The following is a 21,228-nucleotide window of genomic DNA, read 5'->3' as shown; positions in this document are numbered from 1 at the left end:
CTTGGTCCTAGCATTTTCACTCCCCCTGGATCCCATCCAGGGGGGAGTGCCTCACATCTCCACTCCCCTTCATCTCGCTTCCCACCAGCTAGATTTGGGGTTGAGGTTCTAGGGTCATGCTCACCCCCACCTATCAGGGTTACCCCAGACAGCACTACAACCACCACCCACTATAAAATTCGCCCAATGTGTACCCTCAGTCCTTTAACTGAGTCCCTTGCTGGATCCAGGTTCCAATCTTGCCTCGGATGGACTCTTTGAACTGGCTGTGAGCCATCATGCGCTTCTTTTGGTACCAGTTTTGGGTGCTCTCCGGCAGCTGGTGCCTCCTTTCTGGCATTCCTCTCAGCGCCCTCTGGCCACTCTACAGTGCCAGTCCCTGGCACCTCTGTAGTGCCATCCTTTGGCTCCTCTGCAGCCCCTCTTAATGGGGTCTCCATGGCATCTCTCTGGGTTTTCTGCGGCAGCGACTCCATTGGTTTTTCTGCGGCACTTTTATCTGGCCTCTTGACAGCGCCTCTCACAGGCCCCACAACAGCGCCTCTGTCTGGTCTCTTTGAGGTGCCTCCATCCAGTTTCTTTGCAGCATCAGCATATAATTCCTCTGCACTGCTTCCCATTGTCCAATCGGTGCTGCGTTCAGCAGCCCATTCTGTATTGCCCCTTTCTGAGAAGTCTGTTTTGATTTTTCCAGGCCAGGCTATGAAGCTCCACCATGAGCTTTCTGGTTTCTCCAACTCAGTCACTGCAGGATCAATCCCTTGGCACTCCTCCTGCTCAGTTGCCTTCCTCTCTGTTGGCTCTTGCCACTCAAGAGTCGGTTTTGGCTTCAGTCCCATTGCTGCTTTCAACTCTCTCTGGAGTGGAGTCTCACTGAAAGGTTGAGCTGCAGTCTAGTGACTCACTCAGCTGCTGTGCTCCCTCTGGGTTCTCTGTGATGCTTCTCTCAGGGCTCTCCGCTGTCTCTCTCCCTGGGCTTTCCTCAGCACTTCCTTCTTGACTTCCTGCAGTATCTTTCTCTGCATTCCTTGCAACGCCTCCAACTGGCTTCACTGCAGTGCCAGTTTTCTCTCTGCTCCCAGGCAGCACAAGCTCTCCTCTGCACAGGAGGTGATGAGGGCAAGCTGTGTTTCCTGCCTTTTCTTTTCCTTAGCCCAGGATATCTTGCTCTTTATGAGACTCTCCTGTAACAACCTTTGTGGTTACAGGAGAGTCTGAATCAAAGGAGGCTCTGAATCAAAGCTTGCATATCTTATTTCAGTCATGCTGCCACTTATTGACTTCTGGTGCTTAGTGCAGAGTCTGAGCTTACTGCTGGAGGCTACACTCTATGCAACCACTAGCAATTATACTTTCGGCCAGGGCCATGCTCTGTTCCAGACACAGTTCACAATTGCTTTTCTCTCTTTAGTTTTTTTCCCTTCAAAGGTAAAAAACCCTTAACCCCCCCCCCCCCCCCCCCCCCCGCCTTTCCGGCACTAACTTCACTGAGTAGAAGCTTTAACTTCAGATTGAGCTTGCCTTCTTTGTCTGCTGAAAATCTAAACCAGTCTTCTCTCCAGGCCCCATAGGCCGCTCTCTGTTTTAAATGTGATTCAGCTTTTTTTCTTCTTCTGTGCTCTTCTTTAAGCCAGCAAGCTTTAAACTTTTAGTGCTCTGCAGGTCTAGCAGCACTTTTCTTCTGTCCCAGCCCCTTCCTTAGGCAGGGTTGCACAACCTTTTTTTTTCTCTTTCTGTTCTTCCCTTAGAGATTTTTTTTTTCCTTTGCCAAGTTTAGAAAAATCCCACTTCTAACACCATATGTGAGGACGACTGAGCAAATCTTCTGGGCTAGAGTACAAAAGCACACTGACTCCAGCCTTTTCTAATGCAAACTCAACTTTTATTAACAAACAGAAAATCACACTAACAAGAACAGACTACCTTTTGCAGTATACATCCAACCACAACTTCAGAGAGGGTTAGGAGCTTCTTGCTCCTGGAGACACAGGGTCCTCTTGATGCCAGCTAGATTCACATTCTTAGTCCCCTTCCAGCAGGGTTCCATCCACAGAGCTCTCTCCCTCTGTAGGATTTAAGGTGGACCAGGCTAAATGCTTGGTCCCGCACAGGTTAAAGGGGAAATATAGGGTCACTCCATTACAATCTCATAAAAAATACATGCATACTCTCTGTTTCCCATGTGTACTAGAAGTCAGTGAGTTACGCTTGTACCCGCCGAAACGAATGTGATGAATGCACATCCCTACCAGTTTGGGGTCTCCATGCAACTTTTAAGAACATTAAGAACTTCAACCAAACCTGACCAAAAGTTAATTGGACCTTTTTCCATTGAAAAACAGATTAACTCAGTAACATTTAAAAAAACAAAATTACCCAAGACATAGCAGATACAACCAATATTCTATGTATAGCTTCTGAAGCCATACTATTGTAAACCCGCAGCACCTATGGGAGAGGCTACATAAATAACTCCACCTCTCAGCTGTGTGATTTAGAATGGGCATGTATAACATGCCCACACAACTAAAGAGTCTCCCAGGGATGGGGAGGAGAGGCTGGAACAGACAATAAAAACAACATACATAAAATGAAATGAACACATACTATATTACTATTGCAAGTAAATCAAACAAAAGCAGTGCATAAGACTACATTGATTCTTATACTGCAAATTGTCTCCAACATCGACATAATTGGCCCCTGAAGCAGATAAAAATCACGTCGAAACACTGACAGTGTTGGGCTGCGGTTCCCATGTTCAAGAAAAATACAGAGCTAAGTATCTGAAGAACTTGTTTTTATTTCAATAGCATTGATTTTGATGCATGGGGTTCAAATAGACTTACAAGTTGGAGACTTAATTGGAGATTCAATTGTACTACGTGTGACTTTGAAATAATATGTGAGCGGTCACTACATGTGTTTTAAATTGCAAAAATAAAAACAAAAGAAAAAAAAGAAATCTTTGGCTCATAAAACTCAAGTCTGGTAAATGATTACAAGACCAAGCATTTGCCGATACAATTGGCCGCCTTGCACGGTTTATTACACAATACTTTTGGATACCCATTTTGTGATTTAGCATATTATGTATTTGATGTTTAACAAGGATGGTGATATTTCAAGTTCAGTTTTTTCTGCACATTTCTATTTATACTTTATGGACTCTTTATTCTGGTCAAAAGGGGAGATGAGAGAGGTTATAATAGCTAAAAAAAAAACCCATCTTTCAAGAAAAAGAAAAGGGATCCGCATGAAGAAAACAGCATAAAAACTGGAAAGTCAGATGCACAGCACTGATAAGGAAGGCACAGAGAGAATTTGAAAAGAACTTGTTGTGGAAGCAAAATCTCATAATAAAAACTTTTTCAGGTACATTTGAAGTAGAAAACGTTTGCTGCTCGCGAATGGCCCAAGAGCAGCTGCACTCAATCTGGGACTGGCGAGCTTTGCCATAGCAGGCCGCCACCAGGATCGTTGCCTCTGGTCCCCCTTCCCCCCTAGGTACGCGCACTCAAAGTTAGCTCTTTTATAGGGACCGCAGTGGGAAAGCCTGCGGCATTCTTGGATGACGTTATGATTCTTCGCCCTATAAAAGGGCTTTCCCAACCTTCATTCTTCTCCTCAGCAAAAGGTCTCTTTGCTTCAGCCTTGCCCCAATCTTCAGCTTCAGCCTCTGCCACAATCTTCAACCTCAGCCTCACTTGGTCTCCCAGCTTTAGCCTGCCCTCTGGATTTGACCATTATCACAGAATCCTGGACCTTGTCATAGCTTGGCCTTTGTAAAGACTCATTCGCCCCCATCAGCACAGACCTTTGGGGTCAGTCCACAAGGTTGCATCAACTACGCCACTGCAAGAGGGGCTCACACATATGCCGCTCACTACAGGGAGTCAGTTGAACCATTAAAGATGAAGAGGTAAAAGGGAGCATTTAGGGATGACAAAGCCATAGCAGAGAGACTAAATTAATTTTTTGCTTCGGTCTTTACTGAGAAAGATAGATACCCATGCTAAAAATGACATTCAAAGGTGATAATTCAGCAGAACTGAATCCAATCTCAGTATACCTGGAGGATTTACTAGGGCAAATTGACAAACTAAAAAGTAGCAAATCACCTGGACCAGATGGTATACATCCCAGAGTGCTGAAAGAACTGAGAAATGAAAATGCGGACCTGCTATAGGAAAATCTGTAAACTATTAACATTGTCTATGGTGCCAATGAAATGCCAATTTTTGAAAAGGGATCCAGGAGTGATCCAGAAAACTACAGACTAATTAAGTTTTAAATTTTTGCAATTTAAAACACATGTAGTGACCACTCACATATTATTTCAAAGTCACAAGTAGTACAATTGAATCTCCAATTAAGTCTCCAGGTAAAATGGTAGAAACTATCATAAAGAACAAATTTGTTAAACATATAGATAGGCATAGATAAATGGAAGACAGCCAACATGGATTTAGCCAAGGGAAGTCTTGCCTCACCAGTTTACTACATTTTTTTGAGAGTGTAAATAAACATATGGATAAAGGTGAGCCAGTTGATATAGTGTATCTGGATTTCCACAAAGCATTTGACAAAGTCTCTCATTAGAAACTTCTTAAGAAATAAAAAATTAATGGAATAGTGGGCAGTCTCCTGTTGTGGATTGAGAACTGGTTAAAAGATAGAAAACAGAGTGTTGGGCTAAATGGTAAATTTTCCCAATGGAAAAAGGTGAATAGTGGAGTGCCCCAGGGTTCTGTTTTGGGACTAATGCTTTTTAATATATTTGTAAATGACCTGGAGCTGTAAACAACAAGTGAGATGATCAAACTTGCTGATGATATCAAATTATTCAAAGTTGTTGAATCACAAGAGGATTGTGAGAAATTGCAAGAAGATCTTGCACAACTAGATTAGGTATGCAAATGGGAAATGAAATTTAATTGGACAAGTGCAAAGTGATGCACTTAGGGAAGAGTAACCCAAATTATAGTTACACAATGCAAGGTTCCACATTAGGAGTCGCCATTCAGAAAAAAGCCGCGGTATATAAAAACTATAAATAAATAAATAAAATAAAAATAGAAGTCATCGTTGATAATACATTAAAATCTTCTGCTTAGTGTGCAGCAGCAGCCAAGAAAGCAAATAGAATGCTAGGGATTATTAGGAAAGGAATGGAGAATAAAACAGAAAAAATCATAATGCCTCTGTATCACTCCATAGTATGTAGTTCTCGTTACCATCAGGCCGATTCAGTAATCTGCGCGGGAGAGCCGGCGCTCCGAGGTGAGCGCCCGTGCCACTCTCCTGGGCGCGCGATTCAGTATGCAAATGAGGGCCTGCGCTAATAAGGAGGTGCTAGGGACACTAGATCGTCCCTAGCGACTCCTTATTGGCAGAAGCGGCGGCTGTCAGCGAGTTTGACAGCCGATGCTTAATTTTACCGGCATCAGTTGTTGAACCCACGGACGCCAGCAAAACTGAGCGTCTGTCTTCCAACCCACGGGCAGATTTTGTATTTTTTTTAAAGATTTTTTATTTTTGGGGCCTCCGACTTAATATCGCTATGATATTAAGTCGGAGGGGTGTACAGAAAAGCATTTTTTTCTGCTTTTCTGTACACTTTCCCGGTGTTGGCCGAAATTAACTCCTGCCTTTGGCAGTAAAATGTGCTGCTTTTCTGTGCACCCTCCGTCTTAATATCATGGCGATATTAAGTCGGAGGCCCCCAAAGTACTGAATAAGAGGTAAAGCTAGCACGTGGAAAACACACGTCCAATCACGTCTTGTTAGTTCTCTCCGTGCACTCCCGCTCATCAGGCAAATCACTCTGATCTATGTTCTTCTTTACCACCAATTCCCTACTTCTTGCTTTCCTCCTAGCTGCACCATATGCTTGAAATAGACTTCCTGAACTGGTGCATCATGCTCCCTCTCTTGCCTTATTTAAATCCAATCTAAAAACCTACCTTTTTGAGGCTGTTTTAATTTTTAATCCGATTGACCTATTTACAACTTAATTATTTTGATCGTATTAATAAATTAAATTCCCTAGTCTTCTTTGCCCTGCATGTTTGTTTTGATTAGATTGTAAGGTCTATTATGCTTTTTGTACAGCGATGTGTGCACTGAGTAGCGCTATAGAACTATTAAGTAGTGGTACTTAGAATTGGTTTTGTTAAGAAGTCCCACAAACGACAACTCACCAAAAAATTCAAATACTCTCAAATGAAACCAAAGTCCGTGGACTCACCCGCTTTCATGCCGAACTACGCTTCCCATCGTTCCCGGTCTCCTGAGGAAGAAAGAGAGCGCGTAAGATCTCATTTTCCAGCGCCCCTGTTCAAAGCATCCTGAAAGTGGAGCGACGAATCACGTGCCTTAACGCCGCGCGCATGTTCAGAACGGTTTCCCCTGTTCTGATAGCGGAGAGACGGATCATGTGTTCCAGCCCGCGCATGTTCAGAGCGGTTTTCTCTGTGTCATGGCGGCCGTGGTGGAGTTTGCCGGTTGGGAGCGATAAAGTAGAGTGTGGTGCCTGTGGCTGAGAGAGTGGAAGGAAGCCGCAGTGGCGGTTAGTGACGTCTCGGTAAGCGCGTGCCAGGATGGAGTATTTGTCCTCGCTCTCCGGGTATCGCAGAATCTCTTAACATTCATTGTAGCTGTAGGTGTGTTTGTGTTTCCGTTTACTTATTTGCCCCGTGACCCAATTTTTACAGAAAAACTTAACACCTGTCTTCAGGGTCACTGAACTATCTAAATCAACCGACTGTGAATGCATGTTAATCAATGTGTGGCTATCCTCAAGTACCAGATAGTTTGGGGTGAAGTAGTTTTGATTTCCAGAACAGGATTTGGAAACTGATTGTTCAGGCCTATTTTTGTTGTGTTTGCTCTATGCATTTTGATTAATGTTGCGTGCAGAAACGAATTGTTGGGGTGGGGAAGAGAAATTTTTATTTATTTATTTATAACTATTTCTATACCGGCATTAGTAAGAAACATCATGTCGGTTGACAAGGAAACATCTATTATCACTCGAAAGTTCTGGCATAAACGGAATTATTAAAACTATTTTTATAATTATAAATATTGCAATTTTGGGGGATGGGAGGGTGGTATGTAAGGCAATTCTCCTCTGGGGATGAATTCCTCAATGACTTTGTCCAAGATTATGAGCTGTGTGGCGCAGAGATTGTCTCTTGTTTACTTGTACAGCTCTATGATTGTCTAATACTATCTCCACCTATTTCTATAGTGTTTTCATGTATAGCTCCTACAATGCACTGGGATGTTGATGCTAAACCTAGAACGGGCTTAAATGAAATCTCTTGCTAGATTGAGTCCCTTGGCAGTTCCATCAACTGACAGCATAGGAATTATTACTCTTAACCAATTAGCTTTGATGCTTTTGATGCAACGGCAACATTGCTCTCTGCTGTGGGGGCAAGGGAAATTGGATTCAGACAACAGCCAATGATAGGCCCCAGCTTTTATGCTCCGGGGCTCTGATATGCAGACATTAAGGAAAAAGCACAGGACTGCTTTTATGGCCAAGTCCAAAAGCAAAGCTTGAAGCAGCAGTGTCTGAATTATTAAGAAGGCTGCTCACCCTGTAAAAATGTTACTAGTTTGTTTGGTTTTGATTGTAAATATTACCTCCCTTAACATAAGGCTTGGGGGAAACCTCCATGGAGTGACAGACTGGATGGGGTCATTTGGTTTTTTTCTGCTGTCATTACTATTTTAGATAAACATTTCCTTCTTAAGAAATCTCCTCTCTTCCCTTGTTCATGTTCATTGTGTATATGCAGATTTATGCCATCCATATTTTTGGGGAATATTTTGAAAACTTGACTGGCTGTGGGGACACCAGAACAGGTTTTGGAGAAAGGGCCATTAGGTGTATCTAGCCTACCTAGTTTCATTACTTGTGCAGTGCCTTAAGCAAAAAAGTCAACTTGTGTCTATTTTGCTCATTTTAAAATGTCATTTTTTACTTCATTTCACTTTTTTTGTCATTGTTCTCTTCTCCCTCTTTCTAGCCTGTCTGTCAGTTCCTCTTTCCTACCTCGCTCCAGCCTCACCACATCTTTCTGCAGTAGTGGGGGGCATCTTTCACTTTGCCTTAAGTAACAATACCAGTTTTTCTTGGGCTTGTGGTAGCATCAGATCTAAATTTTTAAGCATCCTGATACCTCAGATTTTTCCAAACCTATGTTACTGTTTTCTGTATCTACTCCCTGCCCCGAGGGGCTTTTCTGATGGTGTTGATTCTTCTCCCTTGAAGCCCCATACTTCACTTCTGGTTCCAGAGCATTCTTTCTTTGAAAAAGGTTTGCTGTTCCCTATGCACTGTAGCATTCCTCTGGTTTTGGCCATCATCTTATGGTACTATTTTGCCATGATGCTACCTTGAGATCATGAGAGATCACCTTAAGGTCTTGCTCCTGGTTGGTGTATATCAATGATGGCACTCGAGGACTGGAGTTCACCACAAACAGGCTAGGTTTTCAGGATATCCACAATGAATATGCATATGATAGATTTGTATACAGTGGAGGCAGTGCATGCAAATCTTTCTCATGCATATTCATTGTAGATATCCTGAAAACCTGATCTGTTTGTGGCCCTTGAGGACTGGAGTTTGCCATCACTGGTGTATATCCTTCTCCTTGCCAATCATGTACTGCTTCTTTGGATTTCTGCAGCCCAAGTTAGTGATTCTGCACGTTTGGCATTGAATTTGAGCTACCATGCACTTGATCACTTCTTATTCTGTCACTCTGTTGTGGATCTTAGTGTCATCTGCAAAAAAGGAAACTTTACCTAGTAGCTCTTCTACAGTATCACTTAAAGCTATTGAATAGAACCGACCTGGGGACATATTCTTGAAGCATTCCACTAATTGCCCTTCTTTCGTCAAAGTGGCCTTCATTTACCACCACCTTCTTTTGTCCATCAAACCATCTTCTAATCCAGTCCACCACCTTGGGACCCACCTCTACACTGCTCAGTTTATTTCTTGCATTTATATGCTGCCCTTCACACAGCTCGAGGTGATTTATGACAAAAAAAACACACATTTAAAATATAAAAGCAAGAAACAATTAACAAAATCATGGCTAAACTGTGAGCTTCATATGCAAGGTAGTATAAAAGGTTTTGCTAAACTCCAAGGACATTGTATCCAGGGCATACACCAGATATAAATCTGTGGTTACTCAGTTAGAGACATTGAACAGATTTGTCTGACATAAGCTTGCCTTGGTAAACCCATGTTGCCTCAAATCTTTCATCCCACTGGACTTGAAGATACTTTGCCATCTTTTCCTTTAGTAGCATGTCCATTCATTTACTCACCACTTAGGTGAAGCAAAAATGCTGTATTTTATGAAGAGGGGCAACATCTACCATTCTCCAGTCTCGTGGAACCCTCCTGTCTCCAAAGATTGAACAGGTCCATCAATGCCAGAACTTCTCTGAATTTCTTTAATATCTGACCTGGGATGTATCTCATGTGTCCCTATAGCTTTGTCCACTTTCAGTTTTGCTAATTGAATGTAAACACACTAGTCTGGAAATGGTATGACATCTACAGCACTGCCATATATACCAGCTATCTGAGATCCTCCTCCAACCTCTTCTTTGATCATTGAACAAAGGTGTTTGGAATTTCTGCTTTTTCCTTGTATTCTTCCACACGTTGCACACACTTCTCCTTTTCTCCTATGTTATACAATCCATGTTCCCCTTTTACTAATCTACCTGGAAAAATTCTTGTCACCTTTCTTAGCTACCTTTTCCACTGTCACTTTTGCTGTCCTAAGTTCCTGCTTCTCTTAGTTTTTCCAGATGTTCTTCCCTGTCCTCTTTCTGAGATCCCTTGTTCCAGTGCTAATCTTTTTGTCTATTTTTTCATGTCCTTTGAAAACCAAATTGGTTTCCTTTTTATCTTACTTTTATTTACTTTCCTAATAAAGATTTGCAGCACTTACTATAGCTTATTTTAGTTTAGCCCATTGTTTGTATATTGTACAAATAACTTCACATCCTGCCAGTGCCTCCTAAGGCACGCCTGACCTTTTTGTGCCCCATATCTACTTTTGCTCTTTAGAATGTAAGAAGTGTCATGCTGGGTCAGACCAATGGTCTATAGAACCTAGCATCATGTCTCAGGCAGTGACTAATCAGGGCTGCTTGGAAGTACCTTGGAGATCCTAATGGGAAGATCCCTTCCCTGTTGCTAATTCCCAGCCTTTTCTCCACAAACTTTGTCCAAAACTTTTTTTTAAACCCAGCAATACCATTAATCTTCACCACATCCTCTGGCAACAAATTACACAGCTTGTTTGTGTTTTCTGAAAAAACACTTTCTTAAATTTGTTTTAAATCTGCTACCAGTTAGTTTTGTGGAATGCCTCTCTTAGTTATAGTAGTATTTGAAAGGATAAATAATGGTTCCTTGTTAACCTTTTATATGACTTGATTTTATATATTTCTATCATATTTATATATGTCAGATACAATAAAATCTGTCATATCTTCAAGTTGAAGAGGCCTAATCCATTTAACCTTTCTTCATAAGGGAGTTGTTCCATCCCCTTTATCATTTTTGTTGGTCTTCTTGGCAGCTTTTCTGAGATGGGGTGGTGAGAACTGCATATGCTACTCAAATTACATTCCCTGTATGTACCCAGATCAGTCCAGACTGCAGAACTTTCTATTACTTTTAGCTGCTGCCTCACACTGAGCTGAGGGTTTCAATGTGGTGTCCACGTGACTCCAAGGCCTTTTTCCTGGCTGGTTACTCCTAACATAGAAGGCAGGATTGTGTGCCTATAGTTAGGATTATTTTTCCCTATGTGCATCACTTTGCACTTGTTGAGATATTTAATATAAAATTTATATTTTGCCTTTCCTTATCGTCCAAGCCAGACCAGCCCAGATGAATGGGTTATGCCCTCCTGCCCAGCAGATGGTGACAAAGAAAACAGCTGAAAGTTGACTTCACTCCCCTGTAAAGGTCTGGTGTTGCCTTTAGAATTTATCTCTAGTTCAGACATTTGGATTGGTGTTTCAGCTAGGAGCAGAAAACTCCTGGGAAGGCTTTAAGCTACTAGTCCAAACTTTGCTGCGGAAGCAAGTTCCCAGGGTCTGGGATTACTTGCAGGTTCTCGGCTCTTTGGCCTCCACTTTGGAGTTGGTTTGCTCATATGCAACCCTTACAGTCAGTGTTGCTTTCCTGCTGGAATCTTTCGGGGCAGTTTCATCTGCTGCTTCCTTTTAATGGAGTTGGCCAGGTCCAGCCTCTCATGATGGCTTTTTCAGAACAAGTTGAGTCGAGGGGTGGATTTGAAGGTTCCAGACTGGACAGTTGTTACATTGGTACCAGTCTTTTTGGATGGGGAGCGGTGTGTCAGGATCCATCTGTTCAGAGTCTATGGTCGGCAGAGGAAGAGTTGTGGTCCGTCAACCACCTAGAAACGAGGGCAGTGAGATGGGCAATGCAAGCGTTTCTGCCCAGAGGAGGTCTTGGATTTGGAGAGTCCGCTCAGTCTGTTATAGTAATCAATCTGAAGAATGGTGCAAGTTTTGTATGTAGTCCTGCATGGTTTTTATTATTGAAGTCAAGGTTATCTGTTCTGAGTTTTCAAATTCCCACGGCTTGTTCAGGGGAGTATAACTTGGTTGTTGTGATTGGTGTTTTTTCCATCTTGGCTTGGGTACTTTTCAATACTGAGGGACTGCAGGTGGCACCTCTGGTTATGTCGCAGTGTCAGTAAAACTTTCTCTGACTCTATCTACTGGAGGGGAGGCAAAACCCAGAGGTCTGGACTGATCTGTGGTACTACAGAAACGAAAATTAGCAGGTAAGAACCAATTTTCCTGTCTTGTGCAGCAGAAGTAAATAATATTGGGAGCACTTTTGGTCAGACTCTCCATCTAGCCTAAAAACATGCCATACTGGGTCAGACCAAGGGTCCATCAAGCCCAGCATCCTGTTTCCAACAGTGGCCAATCCAGGCCATAAGAACCTGGCAAGTACCCAAAAACTAAGTCTATTCCATGTTACTGTTGCTAGTAATAGCAGTGGCTATTTTCTAAGTCAACTTATTTAATAGCAGGTAATGGATTTCTCTTCGAGAACTTATCCAATCCTTTTTTAAACACATCTATACTAACTGCACTAACCACACATCCTCTGGCAACAAATTCCAGAGTTTAATTGTGCATTGAGTAAAAAAGAACTTTCTCCGATTAGTTTTAACTGTGCCACATGCTAACTTCATGGAGTGCCCCTTAGTCTTTCTATTATCCGAAAGAGTAAAAAACCGATTCACATCTACCTGTTCTAGACCTCTCATGATTTTAAACACCTCTACCATATCCCCCCTCAGCCGTCTCTTCTCCAAGCTGAAAAGTCCTAACCTCTTTAGTCTTTCCTCATAGGGGAGCTGTTGCATCCCCTTTATCATTTTGGTCGCCCTTCTCTGTACCTTCTCCATTGCAATTATATCTTTTTTTGAGATGCAGCGACCAGAATTGTACACAGTATTCAAGGTGCGGTCTCACCATGGAGCGATACAGAGGCATTATGACATTTTCCGTTTTATTCATCATTCCCTTTCTAATAATTCAAGACTAGTTCAAGATGGGGCCACAACTTATGGCTGGGCTTTTCGGGAGCTCTCCCACAGAGTGATGACCATGGCAATCTTGACATTGTTGTACAGTTTTATCTTTTCTAAGAGAATTGTCTTTTGTAATGGTCCTGGAAAATCAGGGAACAAAGATTTTAGAGGCCAGCTAGGGGTGCTTATTGGAACTTCTCACTTCCCTCCTTCCCTCCCAACCAATGCCTGGCCTACTTGGGGGGCTGTTTCAGATGCTGAAAGCTACTTAGGCAGTCTCTCTATGCCTTGGGGAAGTATTCCAGCACAGTGGTTTGGTTGGGTCAGTCCCCTCCTTGTGTGCTGTTGTATTCAGGCCTGCTCTATCACAGCAACACTTACTCTTTTGCACTGGGATGGGGGTTACAATGTAGGTCTCAGGGGTCGTGGTGATAGGCAGGTTATAAATATTTTAAATAAATAGGCCAGTTTGATCAGTCACAGGTTTTGGAGTTTTATTTCTTCCTTGAAGAGATCCCCAGGAGAGGTGCAAGTTCTCCTATTTCTTGGGAATCCAAGGAGAAAAACAGATCTTTTTAGGCAGCTCCCCACATAGATCCATTAGGCATTCCCTCTTATACCCACCAGGGGCTTATGACCAGATATTTCTGATGCATTATCTTGGCTCCTTCACTGGCAGCTATCAGGCTGTGCTATCCAAGACTCCAGATACCTGTCTGTCAAGGAGTAGTAAAAGCCTCCCTATTCATGGAGGGAATCTTGTTCTTTCTTTTAGTCAAATGTCTTGACGATTCAGGGCTGATGTGGAGCAGGAAAGCCAAGGATTTTTCGAGTGTGGAAACCCTGTGCTTTCTGACTATCTTTAATAGCAATTAGTCCTTCCTGATGTCTGGAGTATAGGGAGGTTTTTGCATCTCTGAAGAAGAAAGTGACCTGATGGCCTTGGATGTCATGAGCTCACCCCTCAACCCTGGTGTCCATTTCTTTTGTTTCCACTTCCACCTTGAGTATGGTCTGTTCTGCAGGACCTAGGCTCCAGAGCAATGGACTTGAATGTAGTATGTTAAGTACAGACTCATAGTCATCTCACTCAGTTTGCTCTCTTCTCAGGCATATTTAGTAGCCCAGGGTTGCAAGGCTATTTTGCCCTCTATCAAGGTTATAAGGACCCCACACAGGTGGTTTTTCACAGTTGTCGTTTGCAGTGAATGAACCTGGAATTTCCTTCATGGTTCTTTTGTGCCTTACAGGTTATGATCCTGGGCAGCTGAAGTGGGAAGAGGAATCAAACTAGTGAAGCATGATCAGGTTCAATTGAAGCCCAAGGGCCAGAGAAAATTATCTAGCTTTCCAGAAATCCTGAATTCTAGCCCAGAAGGCAGTCCTGGTGGTAGCAGTCAATGTAATGCCATTAACTGATGTCAACAAATTGAGGGAGCAAGTAGCCCTCAGGTACTCGGTAAGGGAGTCAGATTTGGTCTGGAACGGCATTCCTCTGCAGGACCTGGAATTTGTTGCCAGGGGATGTGGTTAGTGCAGTTAGTGTAGCTGGGTTTAAAAAAGGATTGGATAAGTTCTTGGAGGAGAAGTCCATTACCTGCTATTAATTAAGTTGACTTAGATAATAGCCACTGTTATTACTAGCAACAGTAACATGAGATAGACTTAGTTTTTGGGTACTTGCCAGGTTCTTATGGTCTGGATTGGCCACTGTTGGAAACAGGATGCTGGGCTTGATGGACCCTTGGTCTGACCCAGTATGGCATGTTCTTACCTAGAAGCAACTCCCATTGCTAATGCCATTGTTGTGAGGACTGGCAAAATTGGCCTTTACCCTACTAGAGGTCAGATGGGCTGTTTTCTGCGAATGGATTTTAGATTAGCCTGGGGAAGCTCCAAGATGATCAAATTCTTTTACTGAAAAAGGAAAGCAGGAGCCGGGGGTTTGGATATCCTGGTAGAATCATGATCAGCATTCGGTCTTTGGCATGTTTCCATCAGAAGTCTGGACATCCCTGGATTGAGTTCTGAAGATGCAGGCAGGGATGATTCTTCGCCCTGTCCCTTAGTCAGAGGATTCTTCCCTAGAAGATCCCTTCCATTCTTTTACAGTCTTGGTGGTTAAGAGAACCAGGCTACATAGTGAGGATACCTAAGGGCAGGGGTTACAGCCTTTGGCACTAAAGAGGACCACGTAACGGACCTGAGAGTTTTGAATCTTTACGAGGTCAGTGTACAAAAGGAGAAATTTCCATTTAAGGTATCCATTCTTTCAATCTTATCCTTCCACCAGATGAGATTGGGATGATTTGGCAAATTTCTCAGAGGGCAGAGACTAGGGCTGACTTTGCTGCAAGAGATAGTTATGGAAGCTCTCTTGCTATTCTTTTAGTTTACATACTTTCTTCTGAGGAGTCAGGAACTCAAATCCTTCACTGTGGGAGGTCTTCTCAATTTGTAAATAAGCTTAGTTTTGAAGGAATCTAGCATCCCTTCCTCTTGAACTTCATAGGGTAGCATCTCTTTGAGTCTTGTTTTTGAAGGCGGTCCTTTGGTAATTTATAAAGGAAAGGATATCTCTGTGTCTGCGAGTAGTGTTTCAATCCTGTCAGAATTGGGCTTTTTCTCACTTATGAGTCAGGGAATGTAGGTTGGGACAGGGATGGCCAGTCCAGGTCCATTGTAAGTCATCTTTGAGATGCTTGTAGGTGGCCAGAAGCTTCTTGGTTGGTTCTTTGGTCTATTAATGTGTCCTGTAAAAGCACAGTGAGTTCAGACATCAATTTCAGGTGAAATCAAAGAGGAACACTTCGGTCTGCTTCAGCAAAAATTTGAAGGTCTCAGAGGACCAGTGATTCTGCTCAATAAGGGTGCAAGAATCCTCAAAGAAACATAACGGCTGAAAAAGACCGTATGGCTCTTCTAGTCTTCCCATCTGCCCAATTAATTTAGCTTTATAATTCCCATCACTTCTTTAGAGATGCCCTGTATTTATCCCATGCTTTCTTGAATTCAGATTTTGTTTTTGTCTCTACTACTTCTGCTCATAGGCAGAGTCTCAAGGTAATGGTAGGGCCCTTGCTTCCATTGCTGCTGCAAGCACCTCAGTATGAGTGTGCAGGTAGGGAGAGGCTGTGTCTTGGATGCAGGAACTCTGAGAGCTATTGTGGCTTCCTCCTACCCGGACTGGGTGGAGTTTTGGGACATCCCACTCATCTGGACTGCTCTGCATGGGCAATAAGAGAGGTAAAATTTTTTTAAATTTACCTGAAAATTCCTTTTCTATAGTCCTGCCAGACCAGTCCAGAATCCACTCAAGATGATCAAGGGATCTTAGTCTAATAAGTTTAGAAATCTAACAGCGAGTATGTTCACTTTGAAGGCAGCTGGCTTAATTATGAGCTTGGTGTAGGGATTCTTATTCCTGGATTAATAACTATGGAGTGAAGATTTTTGGCTGTCAAGTTTTGGTTGCCGTGGTGATTTGTAAACCAAAACAAACAATTGCTTTTGGTTATCTTAGCTTTTACATAGGGTACTGAAGAGTTGAAGGCAGCACAAAACCTTTTTAGGAGGAGTGAAGACAACTTTTGAGCTTTTTTCTCTCGTCATCTGCTAGCAGGAGGGCATAACCCACTCATCTGTCCAGGTCTGGCATGGAACAATATTTGATATATGTGTGTTTTTTTTTTTAGTACCTTTAATAAATGAATAAATAAAGGAAAGTAAATTAACAGAAGTTTGCATTTTTTAGCCAGAACTACTTTAAAGCAGTTTACAAGGCATAACATTTCATAGCAACTAAACATAATAAAGTGGTAATACAGTTATCAAATTTCCAACCAAGGAATTCATCTTTTACCTTCGCCCCACTCCATGACACAAACATTACTTCAATCCCAATTCAGTTACATAACATACGTTTATACAAATTAAAAACATCAAAATGTGAAATACCTATTTAAATTCCAACAAGGATCCCTTTTCTTGCTAACCCAGGCCATAACAATACAAATTAGTTAATTTCCCTGCAGAATAACTGTCATCTACTTACTCATGGCTTACATTAACCCAATAAATAAAATTACTTCCAGTAAACCAGAGTTACTTTAGATGCCCAGTTCTCCAGCATACCAAGGTCCCCCTGCAATTTCTCATGAATTTCATATGTTTTAACTACTTTGAATAATTTTGTTGCATTTGCAAATGAGATCACCTCTCATTGCTCCCTTTTTCAGATTGTTAATGAAAAAGTTAAACACTTGTCCAAGTACAGATCCTTGGGATATGACACTATTTGCCTCCCTTCATTGGGAATACTGACCACTTAGTCTTACTCTGTTTCCTGTCTTTAAACCATGCTGTCTGATGATCACTGGAGCTCAGTTGACCAACTTCCTGTACATTAGGGGGCCAGTTTTCAGACTTCCTCACAGTCAGACCAGTCTAGATGAATAGGTCATGCCTCTGACCATCAGATGAAAACAGATTAACAGGTTTGCAGACTTCATCCTGTATATGCATCCGTGCTGACCTCAGCCTGCCAGTATTCTCTGTCTCAGGCAGATGGAAGGCTAGCATCTCGTGCTAGATCTGAGACCTGGTTAAGCTGAATAAGAGGAAAGAAAATTGAGGGCAGCTCCTTTGGTGAAAGGCACATTCCTCCCTCCCTCAGAGGAGAATTGCCCAGGTTTGAGAGGAGTTCTGTTATTTAGGAAGCTCCTGAGGTAAAAGTTTTGCACTCTTTCCCTCAGTTGAGCAAGGCCTAGACTGGGGAAGGGGGAAATCAACATTTTTACTTCCCACCCCCTTTCCCCACCTCTGCTCTCCTTGTCTCCTGCAAGCGGTCTTATTTCTTTAAGAAAACAAGGTCTCTAATAAAGTTGGGAAAAAAAGATTCCTAACACTGACCCAAGGTTAAGGCCTATAGAGGCTGGATCCAAGGAGTGAATGATTGAGTCGTTAGCTGGTGCACACAAATTTTTTTTTTTTTTTTTTTGGGCAGTGGGGCTATTTGCTTAAGGCTTGACTTTGCTGCAAGGGAGACATGGCAGCTTTGGCAGAGCATGGGAAGAAGCCTGCTCTGTGTGATGCATGTGATAGCTGCAGCTGTGGAAGCAAATAAGCTCTTGATAGCCCTTTGTCCTTTCATGAAGGAAGTTTTGGTATATTTGGCATCCAATTAGGATTCCTGTTTGTTTATGGATTCTCAAGTTTTCAGCCTTTTGGTCAGGTCCGCAATTTGAGGCTCATTGCTTGAAGGCAGTATTTCTAGTGGTGATTGTTCAGAGAAGAGAATCTTGGAGTTACAGGTACTGTCTTCCAGGAGTCCTTTTATTTGAATCTGTGATGAGTGTGAGAGATCTTGTGGCCTGTAATGCCTTCAGATCATCTTTATTTTGTTTGGTTGAGTTTGAAAGGGTGAGGTGGCATCTAAGGTTTCAATAGTGCATTGGAACAAGGAAGTCATCTCAGCAGCGTATGTGGGTACTGGTAAATCTTACTTGATGGTTTTCTTTCCTTGAGTCTAGTCAGACCAGTCCAGAATTCCTCCCTATGCTGCCAAACTGGTATCCATTCTGCATTTATAGTAGGGAAAATGGTGTACTCTGTGACATTGGTGAAGCAGGTAAGTTCTCTGCTTGCCTGTTTTTTGGTTTGCAAACCCTCTGTGTTAAAATAATAATGAACAAAACCTCAGATTTTTTTTTTTATGTTGAGTATTAATATTATAGTACCCACAATTTGTTACAGGTAAATACTGGCAGGCTGAGGGTCAGCACGAGTGCATATAAGGTGTGATCTCAGCAAACTTGTAACTCTGTTTCCATCTGCTGTTCAGTGAGCATAACCCATTTCTCTGGACTGGTCTGATGGAAGGAAATTCAGGTAAGAACTAATTTCTCTTGTGGCCATGGACCTGCAAACATTTTTAAAGAGAAACTAATTTCTTTGGTAGGGAAGATAAGGCCATCGCGAAAAGATTAAACGATTTCTTTCCTTTGGTGTTTACTGAAGAGGATGTTGGGGAAATACCCGTTCTGGAGACTGTTTTCAAGGGTGATGATTCAGATGAACCAAATCACGGTGAACCTGGAAGATGTGGTAGGCTAGATTGACAAACGGAACGGTAGTAAATCACCTGGACCGGATGGTATTCACTCCAGGGTTCTGAAAGAACTAAAAAATGAAATTTCAGACCTGTTTCAATTAATTTGTAACCTATCATTAAAATCACCCGTTGTATCTGAAGTTTGGAAGATGGCCATTGAAACCCCGATATTTAAAAAGGGCTCCAGGGGTGATCTGGAAACTATAAACCGGTGAGCCTGACTTCAGTGCCAGGAAAAATCGTGGAAACTGTTATAAAGAATAAAATCACAAAACATTTAAATAGACATGGTTTAATGGTGAAACAGCCATCATGGATTTACCCTAGGGAAGTCTTGCCTCACAAATCTCCTTTTTTTTTTTTTTTTTTTTTTTAAAAGGGGTGAATAAACGTGGACAAAGTTGAACTGGTAGATGTGGTGTATTTGGAATTTCAGAAGGTGCTTGTCAAAGTCCCTCATGAGAGGCCTCTAAGAAAACTAAAAATCAAGGGATAAGAGATGGTGTCCTTTTGTGGATTGCAAGTTTGTTGAAAGACAGGAAACAGAAGGATTAAATGGTCTGTTTTCACAATGGAAAAAGGTAAACGGTGGACTGCCTCAGGGATCTGTACTTGGACCAGTGCTTTTTAATATATTTATAAATGATCTGGAAAAGGGGTTCGATGAGTGAGGTTATCAAATTTGCGGATGACACAAAATTAAGCAGAGTAGTTAAATCTCAAGCGGATTGTGATAAATTGCAGGAGGATCTTGCAAGCCTGGAAGATTGGGCTTCCAAATGGCAGATAAAATTTAACGTGGACAACTGCAAAGTGATGCATATAGGGGAAAATAACCCTTTTTGTAGTTACACAATATTAGGTTCTATCTTAGGAGTTACCCACCAGGAAAGAGATCTAGGTGTCATGGTGGATAATAAATTGAAATCGCCAGCTCAGTGTGCTGTGATGATTAATAAAGGAAACAATGTTAGGAAATATTAAGAAGGGAATGGCAAATAAAACGATGGATGCCATAATGCCTCTGTATTGCTCCATAGTGAGACCACATCTTAAATACTGTGTGCAATTCTGGTTGCTGCATCTCAAAAAAGATATAGTTGCACTGGAAAAAGTGCAGAGAAGGGCGACCAAAATAAATGGCATGAAATGGCTGCCCTATGAGGTAAGGCTGAGGAAGTTAGTGCTGTTCGGTTTGGAGAAGAGACGACTGAGGTGGGGATATGATAGAGGTCTACAAAATCATGAAAGGATTTGAACAAGTTAATGTAAATCGGTTATTTACTCTCTCTCTCAGATAATAGGACTAGGGGGCAGTCCATGAAGTTAGCAAGTAGCTCATTTAAAACAAATTTGAAGAAAATTCTTTTTTCACTCAGCGCATAGTTAAGCTCTGGAATTTGCCAGAGGATGTGGTTACGGCAGTTAGTGTAACTGGGTTTAAAAAAGGTTTGGATAAGTTCCTAGAGGAAAAATCCATAAACTGCTATTAATTAATAAGCAATAGGAGCTTGAGATTAATGTTTGGGTACGTGGCAGGTACTTGTGCTACTGGGCTTGATGGACCCTTGGTCTGACCCAGTATGGCATATCTTATGTTCTTATGACAGTTTGAAAGTGCAGGGAGTTGAAAATTAAACTTCCTGCGTGTACTTTGCTGGAATGGTCCTGGCTCTTGGCACAACCCCCGCTGACACCCTTTTCCCCCTACACTAGATTGGGGGGTGAGGAGGCACAGAGAAGGGAGAAGCAGCTTTCAAAGGAACTTTCTTAGCTGTTATTTACCTATGGGGAATCCCTTTGAAAGTGGCCTTCCTAGAAACACTTTCTTCATTTGTAAGTACTAGGTTTAATGTTGTCTCTTCTCTCATGGGTTCTATTACTATTTGTCTAAGTGACCCCTGAAGGGACTCTAGGAGCTCTATTTTTAATTTTGCTTTACAAAGCTGTGGTTTTCCAATATAAATCAAACTAAAGTAACTGCTGCATTCGTAAGTACAATTTCCATACTTAATTGGCTTTTTGTTTTGTTAACTTTTTGGTTTTTATTTGCAGTGCAGCTGTTGTGAGACAGAATAGTGTTACTCTGATTAGACTGAACTATGAGGTTATGAAGTGATGCACATGTCTCTCTGTTTAGAAGTCATTGTGCAAAATGAATCCTAGGACTCCCATCTCTATCTTTTTAATTAATTAATATCTAATCAGTTTTGCTGGTTTAAATTATTTTTAACACAAGGTCTGCACAGCAGAATTTGAATATGATAATCAGATGTTGAACTGATTTCATTGTACAACAGGTCCGCCATTGTCTAATGGTGTTTGATGACATTTACCATGGCATCACGTCCCAGTTTTGCATTTTGTTTTTTCTGAGAAGCAGCTAGGTATGTTTACAAGAATTATGTTTTGTAATCAGGAAAGTGAACAGCTGTGAACTGAGTTACAGAACTGTCACCCATGCAGCTCTTGAACTGACCCTTT

At 41.9% G+C, this 21,228-nt stretch overlaps 1 protein-coding gene across 4 annotated transcripts in view; it reads left to right on the top strand.

Moving 5' to 3' along the window:
• The first annotated feature begins 6,429 nt into the window (after positions 1 to 6,429).
• The window catches only part of SYMPK (symplekin), a 169,067-nt gene continuing 154,268 nt past the window's right edge, over positions 6,430 to 21,228 (top strand). For 2 of the 4 annotated variants that reach the window (XM_029619579.1, XM_029619576.1), the window contains exon 1: positions 6,430 to 6,586. The gene's annotated coding sequence lies outside the window, so the exon portion shown is untranslated. Of the gene's footprint in view, positions 6,666 to 19,306; positions 19,326 to 21,228 lie in introns of those variants that run through there. The other 2 variants (XM_029619577.1, XM_029619578.1) reach the window with 2 other exon arrangements.

The sequence above is a fragment of the Rhinatrema bivittatum genome, chromosome 11, assembly GCF_901001135.1.
Source record: "Rhinatrema bivittatum chromosome 11, aRhiBiv1.1, whole genome shotgun sequence".
Lineage (NCBI taxonomy): Eukaryota > Metazoa > Chordata > Amphibia > Gymnophiona > Rhinatrematidae > Rhinatrema > Rhinatrema bivittatum.
Note: the sequence above shows the minus strand (reverse complement) of the source record. Positions and strands in the feature narration are given on the sequence as shown.